Source organism: Staurois parvus, unplaced genomic scaffold (genome assembly GCF_062004578.1).
Source record: "Staurois parvus isolate SC_StPar_1 unplaced genomic scaffold, SC_StPar_1.0 ptg000165l, whole genome shotgun sequence".
Classification (NCBI taxonomy): Eukaryota; Metazoa; Chordata; class Amphibia; order Anura; family Ranidae; genus Staurois; species Staurois parvus.
This window is the reverse complement of record NW_028317961.1, coordinates 10,166,209-10,179,633: the sequence shown is the minus strand read 5'-3', so window position 1 is coordinate 10,179,633 and position 13,425 is coordinate 10,166,209.

Here is a 13,425-nt window from a genome sequence, read left to right as displayed (position 1 = left end):
ACGCACAACAGATGCCCATTCAAGTGAATGGGCTGCCCTATGTGTGATAACGCATGAAAAACGCACAAAGAATGCATTTTCCCACTACGCTCAGGTGTGAATGGAGCCTAAAGGCAGCCAAATACTCGAATCAAGAGGGAAACAATTGTCATCTCCTCAGGTGATGTTGCAGGATTGAAATACTTCTCCTAGTTTTGCTTTCCTCAGGTATGGAATATGTATACAGCTGTAACTGGACGTTGTGAGTTTGTAGTGCATCTTGTCACACATTTACTACCCGCGCTTGGGGTGCGCATCGCAATGAATAGCACAGAAAGTACAACATACAATTGCAGCACGTTTCTGAATGCAGCCTAAAGCTGGCTGTGCACGTGTAGATTTGCAAACGAGTATATTTGTAAGAAAAGTCGTATGAAAATTCCTTGCACAGTCGATGAATGTCGTTGGACAAATTGTCTTTTGCTTTTAACATTCGATTTTAAAACTAATTTCTGAACGATAACCACATACACTGGCGAAAAATTCAAGAAACGTTTTCCTTCCCGCCCCTTCAAATTTTCCTATCACTACTGTCGAAAATGAACATCGATTTGGCCCCATTAACGATCAGAAAATCAAATATTCTTGAAAATAAAATTCTCAAACAAAAATTTCTACATGTATGGCCAGAACTAGTGTCCCCATTGGAAGATTTTCCCTCTATTACTTTTCTGGGGACAACCCACAATTTGGGGTTTTCTTTTACTTTCGCTTTCAATGGTAACGGTAAACAGGATGTATAGAGAGGATGAATCTCCTTAATGGGGACACTGAAAGTAATAAAAACTGACGCTTTCTAATCCCTCCCCACTGTATCCAAAACTATAAAAAAAAGTTTTGCCTTTAGTTATACTTTAAGAAGAGGAGCTTATTGAATTTGGAGAACAAGTGAGTGATGCCAACCATTTTTTCAGCCGACACCCACAGAACAGTATTGAAAGCAGTCAGGTGATTGCTAAAAAAGTGAAAAGGATAACATTTTATTAACTCCAAAAAGGTTCTCTGTAAAAATATAATTCTTTTTTTTACTCAAAGTCAAAATAAAATAAATCAATATTTTGCAGTCTGCTTTTCAAACAGCAGGTGGCGCCTTAGGCTCCTTTTCGTTTTTCAAGGTCTTTCAGTTTGCTTTTTTGATGAAAAAAGTTTTTGTAGTTCAGTAACTGATCACTAGTGATTTTTCATTAGAAGTCTCAGAAGATCTAGACAAACGGAGGCTGAAAACAAGTAGCTCTGCTGTGTTTTACATAACCTATATTGCTGTGGGTATCCTTTGTAACTTATTAAATGTTTATTTGTAAAACAAAGGTTGTATACATTTATATAATAAAACAACAGTTTGCAATGTATCAGCTTAAAGCCTAATTTGGAGCTCTGTGCTTCCCCTGCAAATCACCCATCCGTTCCCCTGTTTCCCTCTTGTGGAAAGGTAGTATTTTTTGCATTTCTATGTCCTTTTTTTCCAGCTGGGCATTCCTTATTGATGCATAGAGTGATGCTGCTGTTATATTAGCACTGCTTTGTGCACCAGTACACTGTAAATGATGGACACTATGGTGGTGACCCCTTAGGGGCAGGGCCATGACACCCTGCACTCACAGTATGTACTTATTGTTCTGGAGTAGTGCTGGGCACTGTTTAACCTGAACAACCTGTGGACATCTTGTAGTAAAGAAGAGGTACTGTAGGGGGGCAGCTCTGGAATGAAGATGAGTATTGGGGCCAGTTTTTTTACACTGCCTGATGGACAAATTTAAGGAATAAGAAATAGCCCAGAGTTGGACCTTAGAAGACCACAGGTAAAATAAAACTGACTCAGAAGAGTTTCCTTCACTTCATAGTTGTCATGAGAAAAATTAATGGCCTGACATTGCTGAGCCCCTTTGAACGTCCTAGTTACCTGCTCACCCCATGGCTTCAACACATTTTGACTCATTGCTCTGGAAAAGGTAAACAAATAAAGAAAGCTACATAGGTTACAATCTTTTTGTGTAGATCTACCAACAACTATGTAGTGCAAGGATCTGTTTGATTGGATACAAATTGGATAGATTAGGTAGATCCCCATTTTACATAGTTTTGGTGAATCTGAAGTTGATTGTACAAAGATTGTATGGCCAGATTGTAACATATATGGTGACCTTTTTAAGTTACATGTTAATACAGGCAGCATCCTTACAGCAGGGTAGGGAAAAGAGGTTACAGGTTAGTTTAGGGCAGTGGTGGTCAACTTTATTGAGTGCTGCCCCCAACATCACCAAAGGGCTGCACATAAAATTCAATAATGTTTTATATTAAGTCTCAGAGACAGCAGACACACAACAGGATATAGCCAAAGGTTGCAGATATGATACAGGAGATGGTCAGAGACTGCAGACATGACCTAAGCGATGGTTAGAAACTGAATGTATGATGCAAGAGATGATCACAGATTGTGGATCTGATACAAGCAATGATTAGAGACTATGGATGTGATACAAGAGATGGTCAGAGACTATTGGCATGACACAAGAGATGGTCAAAGAGTGCAGACATGTTGCTAGAGACTGTGAATATGATATAGGAGTTGTTGGTGATAGGGAACATGCTTGAAGAAACAATAATAGACTGAAGACACATTACATGAGACTGGAAGATAGAAATGCTATAACGGCAATAGGGAAACACAGATTAGTGTCTGCAAAGGCCGTCAAGGCTGCACAGAAAGAGTCAAAGGGCCACATGAAGCCACAGGTTGGGTACCAGGGGTTTTGGATATATGGCTGGCGAACTTTTTATAGACTTGTCATTTAAAATTGTCCCAAAAAAGTATATATTGTTCGCTCCCTGCATTTGCTTTTGTTTCTATCACCTTGAATTCTGAGGAACAATAGAAAATGTATTTGATGTCAGCCTTTTGGAGAATGGAAAGTCCTCTATATATCACACGGTATCTACACTGTTCTGCCAGTTAGCCAAAACATTGCTTGTGTCTAACACAATGGTTACATGTCCAGATATATCATCTGTAAAATGTTACCAGTAACATAAAACATTGCTGCCAAGAACTAAATCATAAAACGTATCATTGTGGGCAGCTCAGTGGTGTTATTGTGATGTGCCTGTAAAAGGTTTTAGCTGGCTGTCTGTAAAGAGTAAAGTCAATGCTGGAGCAGGAAACCTATATGTGATTCAAGGTTGCTGTATACCTTGTCAAAGGAGAACCTTCTCTCTAACAAATGGGATTACTGTAGCAAGAATGGGCTGAGAATTTTCATGCAGCCTTCCTCTAGGATTCTTTACAATGTACTGTAGCATTATGGGGTCATTTCATTTGTTGTAAGAAAATCTATATTATCAAATGTTTCATATGATAATATGCTACCATATGATCAACTATATTAGCCTAAATTCATTTTTGAAATGCTCATAAACAAAATTATACCACATACTGTATGTTACTCTCATGCTGTAAATCACATCATCAATGTGCAGGACTTCTCCAGAGCAAGTCTTCTAACAAGACATGGGAGGGAATTTGTGCACTGTGATGCCATCAAGTACTGAGGGGAGCCACACACACAGAAGCAGGAGGTACTAGTGGTGCGACATCCTGGATCTAAGTCTACATTTCTTTTTTTCTTATGCCTTTCAGTTTGATAATGATTAGGAGTGTTTTAAAAGGAAGGACCATCATTGCCTCTGTATAAGTGGATATAATATCATAAGCGCCATTACACCTTCTTATTATTAAAAGGGGTTATTGGGTTTTGGTTAGTTGCCTAATTTTGGGGTACACACCCTGGAGCTTTTGGGTATACACAATTTTTTGCACAAGAGTTTGCAAGTGTATCACATCTTAGGACACATGATGGACACTTTAGAGGGAATTGATAAAAAGTGGCTGAGACAAGTTCTATCTCAACTGATACCATTGCTCATAACAACCAATCAGGTTTTATCTTTTATTGTGTCTACATAGCCTAGAAAATATAACAGAAAAGCTGATTGCCTGCACTTTAGTTGAGACAAAGTTTGTCTCAGACACTTTTTATTAAATTGCACATTTATATATTTTAAGGTTGTGTATAGTTTACAAGAACTTTGTAAAAAATTATGGATGCATTTCTAAGCATTTTTTATGCATGTATTTATTTTTTAAATATATTGTCTATGCAAGTTGCACATGAAGTAGTGCATGCACTACTTTAGAAATCGGTGCAGCTCCGACCAAGTTGGAGTTGCACCGATATGACCACTTTAATTTGTGGATAGTAGGGTGGGACCTGCCATGTGATTTGCAAACTCGCATGGCAAATCACATGGCAATTTGCAACCCGGCGTGACCAGGGTGTAAGTGTCTTGGAAACCGGGTTTTGTTATGCAAAAAATGCTACTTATTATTTTAAAGGATCAGGGAACCCAAACATGATGTTACAGTGTTTGTTAGATGCTGGAGAATATCTAAAATCTCTCAGAGACTCCAGCTGTGAGATGTCTAGACTTAGTATGTCCCCAGGTCTTCACAGCTGCCACAGTCAATATAAGGGGGTCCAATTCTTTTGCATTTTTAACTTACAGTATAAAATGGATGCAACAGGAAATGTATGAATACCTGTAGTTAGATAGAGGTATTCAGAACTCCAAAAAGGGTGAGGAGAGAACTAGGAACTGTAGCAGGGAGATCTTGCCAATTCAGCCCTCGAGACAGAAAACAGTAATGCCACAGAAGAGTGAAAAGACTCTTTACAGGATAAATATACTCCAGGGCATATCTCCAAGACTGCAATGGCAAGTATCCTTACTGTATTTCAAAGGCCAACCCAGCTGCTTTAGGTAGGTAGTCAAGGAGTAATAATCAGAGATGTCACACTTGAAAAGACAAGAAGTAACAGGATACTTCTCCATTGGGGACACAACATTAAAAATAATTTTTTTAGAAGTGTGGGAAAAGGCTGAACCACTGTGTAATTTTCTTTGTTTTTTCACTGCTGGAGATATTTCCCTTTATTTTCTGTGCCCTCACTGGGACAAGAAAAGAGGGGGGCAACACCCAAACGGTGACAAATCTTTACAGTGCTTCTAAAATGTTTTTAATGATTTAAAATCAGGAAATAAAGGCCCTTTACTAAATAGCTATCAAGTACAGCATTTCTGCAGGTCATCATTTTCATTGGAAATTTTAAAATAGGATATTTCCATTTAAAGTTAAAGACATTTATGAAAATGATTCTTATAAGCTTCCTTGAAGCAAATGGTGCATCTTGAACCAGTGCATTATAGGTCAGATACCACTTAAAATATAGAGCCGTGTGCTCCAGCTTGTACAGTCTTTTCAGACTTGCAAGCCTTAAGCACTGCAAGATAAAGCCACTGTTGTTTCTATGGAATATTATATTCTATAACCATTTTTTTCCCTTATTTATTATCTAAGTATTTTAGGTCTTAAACTGGACATGATGCTATTCTGCGGCTATTAATATTCATCAGAGTGTACCAGATAGGTCATATTTGTAATATGTATGTGTGTATTTTACATACAGGCAAGGACACTGGACACTTAATCCACCTGTTCCAACCAGCATAGGCATGACAACTCCCTAAAAGAACACAAGGGACTTTTGAAGGGGATGTACCCTTGAGAGAAGATACATGGCAAATAATCATCCTTAGTAGCATATGGCTGTTTGCATAAACAACATTATAAATAATGATAAGGCAGTAAGCAAAGGACATACAAAGTATAAATTATGTTTTAGCTGATTTTAAACATTAGCCTGCTTTTCTGATACATTGGTGGCAAGGATTGTTTTATGGAAAACAGCTATTTATGGAGTCCAAAAAAATAAACAAAAATAACAAGAAAAAAGTTATGCAACCAATATCACAAAGGATCTCCCACAGAGTGGAGAGCACTATTAATAGTCTCCCCTCAGTTCTAAAGTCACTGAGGACCTTTCACACCTATGTACATGTACACATTTACAACGTCATATATATATGTCTTGCAAGTCGCCCCTTAAGTCGGAATGACATCCGACTTTAAGATTTCACTGGAAGTCGCATGATTTCAAAGTCGGATCGGTGTGACCTTAGGGGGTCATCTACTAAATCTGAAGAATGCAAAATCTGATGCAACTCTGTATAGCAACCAATCAGCTTCCAGGTTTTGTTGCCAACACTTAATTGAACAAGCTGAAGTTAGAAGCTATGCACAGCTGCCTCAGATTCTGAGTGCACTTGTTTAAGTAAATCTCCCACTTAATGACTTGATAATTTGCAGTGGGGAATCATTGAATTCCTCAGTGATTCACTATTTTTTCCGATGGATTACCTGTCATGCTTCTTTCTCCCCTTGACACACATCCAACAATTGATGATTTTAAAGATTGAATGCACTTTTAAACCAAAAGCAATTATCCTTTTTGCCCCAGTCCTATGGCCTTAAACACCCCACCCTCCCTCTCCCTAAATGCAACTTACAATCCAGTGGCTGTGGCCTCTGCTGTTTGTTTACAACCCAACCCAGTCATCTGTGAGTTGCCTGTTGCGGAGGGTTGACTGCAGATATGTGGGCAGGCTGCTCCATGCTGCTGCTGTAATTGTGGTCTGGCAGGGTATGCCGACGTCATAAGAAAGAAAAACATCTTGGGCAAAATGCTGACTTCTCTCATAAAAGTTCTTAACATACACCAGTGCTGGATATTCCACCCAAAATAAAAATTAACCACAGCAGCTGTGCATGCACGTATATATAACTCAAAACCTTATACAGCACTATTGGCTACATGCACAGCAGGATGTGATGTCATCCCATACAGCAGTGGTTCTCAACCTGTGGGTCGGGACCCCTTTGGGGGTCAAACGACCCTTTCACAGGGGTCGCCTAAGACCATCGGAAAACACATATTTCCGATGTGTACAGAGCAGCTACTGTGTAGAAAGCAGCTGCTGTGTTGAAAGCAGCTACTGTGCTGAAAGCAGCTACTGTGTTGAAAGCAGCCGTATTGAAGGTAAAACGACACATGAATTATAATTACTGGGTAAAGAATTTTATGGTTGGGGGTCACCATTACATGAGGAACTGTATTAAAGGGTCGCAGCATTAGGAAGGTTGAGAACCACTGCCATACAGCAAAATCAGAAGTGTTGCATCTAGGAGTCAGAAGGGAGAAGGAAGGTGATTGTGAAGGTATCACAATACTGAGCCACATCCCAGCACTCCTAATATACTAACTAGAGCATGTGTATTTATCTAATGCAGTGTTTCTCAACTCCAGTCCTCATGGACCCCCAACAGGTCATGTTTTCAGGATTTCCCTCAGATGAAACAGCTGTGGTAATTACTAAGGCAGTGAAACTGATCAAATCACCTGTGCAAAATAATGGAAATCCTGAAAACATGACCTGTTGGGGGTCCATGAGGACTGGAGTTGAGAAACACTGATCTAATGCAAGGTTATGCACCTACTAATGTGAGTAGGCATTGTGGAAATATTTTCTATAGTAAAAGTTTTCAATGTTTTTACACAATGGTGGTCTTCCTCTATCTCTCCCTATATGCTGCATGAGTTTTCATAAGTGGAAGAAATACAGCTGGCTCTAATAGGAAATTGATAGTGTAAACCTCTATCACTAAGCACTTTATGACTAACGTGATAGGTAGTCATATAAATCTGGTGAGGTTTCTGTGCTGGTGGTGTAGGGTCACAGAAGCAATGTATGATACAAAAAGGCACAATGTATATAACCTGTTTGAAGAGAGCACTTTTAGCAGGGTCACTTTATTGAGAGCAATCAGCTTGAAAATTGTTATAGAAAAGTGGATGCACATGGACACTTTTTTATGTACATTGTTGTATAGTATTGCACTTTGATTAGAGCTTCATTAAAGTTGTATGCACAATAGCGCTCTGTAAGATTTTGATTCCTCTCATAGGCAGCTGGAAGAAAGGTATCAAATCAGAACCTGAACTGATACTACAGGGTCATATAAACCTAAATAACTTTAACATGCTGTACAATGGGTGAGGGTAATAAAAGAGGTGTGAAGATGACTATTTTGTATCAAATCCTATAGTCCCCATGATTTCATTGGCATGAAAAAAAAAAAGTGTGTGTGTGTTGAGGCACACTTCAGTCTTAGCAACAGGTGTAATATGGTCAGGACATCCCAAGACCATATATATAGCATTTAAATTCCAGGATTGCTCCACTCCATATTTATAAAAACAAAAAATGCATACAAATGTTCCATTCCAGCTGGAATGGATCATTGTATATGTATTTTATGTCTTTTTATTCATGATAAATTTGGACATCAGCATTTCTGGACTTTGATTACTCTCTCTCTCACACACACACACTCTCTCCATTTTATATTGCATATTAAATGTATACAATTTAATCTTTCTGTAGGGGTCCCTCAAGGACCCCTACTCTTCTTCATCTACACCTCCTCTCTTGGTCACTTGATAAACTCCCATGGCTTTAAGTACCATCTCTATGCTGATGACACACAAATCTATCTTTCTACCCCTCACCTCATCCCTTCAGTCTCCTCTTGCATTACTAACCTACTAAGCGACATATCTGCATGGATGTCACTCCACTTCCTCAAACTCAATCTTTCCAAAACTGAGCTCTTAGTATTCCCCCCAGCCCATGCCCCCTCCCCTGACTTCTCCATCAAGATCAATAACACAATCATCAGTCCCTCCCCTCATGCCAGGGTACTAGGTGTAATCCTAAACTCCCATCTGTCCTTTCAGTCCCAAATCCAATCACTGTCTAAATCTTGTAGACTTCACCTCTGCAACATCTCCAAGATATGCCCGTTCCTAACCTCGGAAACCACTAAGCAACTTATTCACTCCCTGGTTATATCTCGCCTTGACTATTGTAACTCCCTCCTCATTGGCCTACCTAATTGCAGGCTATCCCCACTTCAGACTATCATGAATGCTGCTGCCAGACTCATCCACCTTACTAACCGTTCTGTATCAGCCACCCTTCTCTGCCAATCCCTCCACTGGCTTCCCATTGCCCAACGGATAAAATTCAAAACATTAACAATCACATATAAAACCATTTATAACTCTGCCCCAAATTACATCACCAATCATGTCTCTAAATATCACCCAAACCGTACTCTCCGCTCCACCCACGACCTCCTGCTCTCTAGCTCCCTTGTCTCCTTCTCCCATGCTCGTCTCCAGGACTTCTCCAGAGCTTCCCCCATCCTCCGGAACTCTCTACCCCAATTTATCAAACTATCGCCTACTCTGCTCTGAACACATATCTCTTCAGGGAAGCCTATCCTGCCCTCAGCTAATAATGGAATCTTCTACTCTTTCAACCAGTCCATCCCCCACAGTTACTACCTTTTGTACCATTAGCCCCTCCCTCCTAGATTGTAAGCTCCAAGGAGCAGGGCCCTCCTATACCTCTTGTATTGAACTGTATTGTTGCTGTATTGTCTCCCATTATATTGTAAAGCGCTGAGCAAACTGTTGCCACTATATAAATCCTGAATACTAATAATTTCCAGTAAATATGTTTATGTTTTGCTTTTTATGTCATCATTAGAATTGTTATTGCTTGCTTCCCTATCAGAACTGTGTATATTTCAGGTATATTGTTAACTAGTCTCATCTGTGAACCTGGTTGACCTAACTGAGTACATGTAAACACTTCATCTTCCTAAGGAATCATTACCATGGCAAACAAGAGTTGTTGGTAAATACACAAGCAAATGTCTCCTACAGTGTATCATTGTAGTCTTCCTATCATTGTAGTCTTCCTTTATTGTCCATTTTAAAGACAGAAAGATATTTGCATATTAGGTAAAATGTGCAGTGTGTTCCATTTATATTGAACTGCTTTGCTGATTGTTATGGGTAGGGTGTTCAATGAGAGCACAAACATTAGCAAAAGATCACTGGTCTGAACACAGACTATGCAAATGAAGGGATCTCCACTTTGTGTGCACCTACCAAACCTGTCTGAAAGGCGTAACTTGGATAAAAAAATAAAATAAAACTTCTCTATTTGCATAACCAGATGTATATTTAAATATGAAGCAATTAGGAAAAATGTGTTTCTACAGGCAGCTGTACAGCTGTGTAGTATATAAATGTATTTGTTTATAAAAACAAAGCCATTTCAGTTTAATGAGACTAATTCTCAAATTAATGCAAATACTAGTTTGCAGTCTCTCTTTGAAATATTTTAGTGTTTTGTTTAATGTGCTGTGAAGAGCATATACTGTACACTGCTCCAAAAAATTAAAGGAGCATATTTTAATCAGAGTATAGCATCAAGTCAGTTAAACTCATGGGATATTGATCCGGTCAGTGAAGTAGCAGAGGGGGTTGTTAATCAGTTTCAGCTGCTTTGGTGTTAATGAAATTAACAGGTGCACTAGATGGGCAACAATGAGACAACACCCAAAAGAGAAATGGTTTTACAGGTGGAGGCCACTGACATTTTTTTCCCCTACTCATCTTTTCTGACAATTTTTCACTAGTTTTGCATTTGGCTAGGGTCAATGTCACTACTGGTAGCATGAAGCGATACCTGGACCCTACAGAGGTTTTCACAGATGAGAGCAGGTTCACCCTGAGCACATGTGACAGATGTGAAAGGGTCTGGAGAAGCCGTGGAGAACATTATGCTGCCTGTAACATCATTCAGCATGACCGTTTGGGGGTGGGTCAGTGATGGTCTGGGGATGCATATTCATGGAGGGACGCACAGATCTCTACAGGCTAGACAATGGCGCCCTGACTGCTATTAGGTAATGGAATAAAATCCTTGGACCCATTGTCAGACACTACGGTGGTGCAGTGGGTCCTGGGTGCCTCCTGGTGCACAACAGTGCCCGGCCTCATATGGCGAGAGTATGCAGGCAGCTCCTGGAGGATGAAGGAAGTGATACTATTGAATGGACTCACCTCACGCTCACCTGACCTAGATCCAATAGAACACCTCTGGGATATCATGTTCTGGTCCATCCGATGCCACTAGGTTGCACCTCAGACTGTCCAGGAGCTCAGTGATGCCCTGGTCCAGATCTGGAAGGAAATACCCCAGGACACCATCCGTTGTCTCATTAGGAGCATGCCCCGATGTTAGACATGCATACAACCAAGTGGGGGCCATACAAACTACTGAGTACCATTTTGAGTTGCTCAATGAAATTTCAGCAAAATGGACTAGCCTGCTGCATAATTTTTTCACTTTGATTTTTGGGGTGACTTTGAATTCAATCCTCTGTAGGTTGATAATTTTATTTTCCATCAAATGATGGGGCATCCTTACGTTCCTAACACATTACTCAGTCCATATCAGTATAGATATCCAGAATAATATTTTTTCCCATTGAGATCTGTTGTGTTTTCAAAGTGTTTCTTTAAGTTTTTTGAGCAGTGTATATACAACTATTTTTCTTTAATTTGAAAGTGTATTATAATTTAGTTCTTATATATTTGTATATATAAAAAGGTCCTCTAAGACTACTTTCACACTGATCCGCCACAAAAACACAGCAAAAATGCATAGGCATTTTTACCACGCTTTTACCAAGCCTTCTGGACCAAAAACGCTTCTCAGAGGTGCTTTTGAGGTGGTTTTAGGTGATTTTTTAGTCATTTTTGGGGCTTTTTTTTAACTGAACAAGCATGCTCCAAAGATGCTGCAAGCAGGAGTTTTTACATTGCAACAGAAGGTCAACGCCCCAGCGTGAAAACATACATAGAGAAGCATTTTTCTTGAGCTTTTCAGGTGCTTTTTTTAATGCAAAAGCACTTCCAAAACTCAGTGTGAAAGTAACCTAAGGGTTGGCAATTGTGCTCACGTGGTAAGTAATGTAATGATACAAGCCTAGAATTTCCCTTGTTTTGGCCATATATTTAATTTATGCCTTATACAACTTCTGTTCGTGGACTTTCCATTCACATTTTCCATTCAAAGCATATTTTCCGAGTGTCGTGTCCCTTCAGGCTTATCATTCAAACTTCAGGAAAGCACTTGAGCTGCTTTGGGGCAGAGAGGTATGTTTTGGGGCCATATACTTGTTAATAAGAGCTCCTAAAACACTTTCCATCGGCAAGAAACACTCAAGCCTAAAGATGCCTGAAATACACGTACAAATAAGCAAACAAAAAAAAAGTTCCAAAATTTCCTTAAAATGCACACCCGGTTTGAATTAATTTCATCATCTCCAACAACTATGAAGCCCATAAACTATACTATGTTGTCTTATGATACTGCTTAAATCCTGTATGCTAAATCTTATCCATTGTTTATTTGTTGATTTTCAATGTAAAACAAATATGACAATACAGAATATCATAAAACATGAATCTTCAACAATGTGTCTCAAAATCCACAAGGCAACATTCAAATACAATTTGGGTACAGGAAGCAAGCATGAACACACTGCATTTGCACATAAGCTCATAGCTTTTCTAGTAATATGGAATGATAGTAGTGATATTGAAAGGTGAAGTAGTTATATTGGCAAAAAGGTGAAACATAATGTTAGGATGATAACAAATGTATTATTCCAGAATTTCAGAGATTTTAACAGAAAACAGATTTAAAGTAGAATTCTTCTCCTTCTCCCTCCTAACACCTATACTGACTAACCAGTGGAAGAAATGTGTTTATATTTACCTATTTGCAGCCCACTCTGGTCCAGTCACGTGATCTCCCCTGTGTCAGCCAGCGCTGGCTGCAGAGGAGAGGAGAGAGTGCTCAAGAACGCCTGGAATACATGAGAGGTAACATCACCCATAGGCTTGCTATGGCCCATCCATTGTCAGCACTCCCTCCTCCTCCTTGACAGATAGAGAAGTTGGAGCATGCAGTTTGTGTGATTAATAAAGATGGTGACATGTTATCAGTCTGCACTTATCAGACAGTTCAGTCTCTGCCTCCCCCCTCCCCCAATTCCCAGTCAGCAGCAGGTAGGTGTAGCCCAGAGTTTTGTTCTTGTTTGAATGGGTGGTCCCTGAGCCCAGTCCCCTCCTCCAATCAGCACCAGCTGGGCATGGCCCAGGGTTTTACATTCTGCTCCAGAGTTTGCCGATTCGAGAAAGTTGCTTTCAGGAATCCTGGCCCTGCTGACCTAATGAAGCCCAGACCCAGTACACAAGAGCTGTCGTTACCACTCTATCAGCCACCCACAGGTTCATTAGATACAATATTTATTGTGATAAAATTCATGTTAACTGTTGTTTTCATGATATTGTTTTAATACTGCATGAAAAATGAAATGGCTACAAGATTGATTTTAGAGCATCATGCAAAATATTCTTAACAAATACCCAGTGTCAAATGCTCACAACAACAAAATAGTAGTGGTAGTTTGAATCTTTTTTCTTTGGAAATCTAACCTTTGAC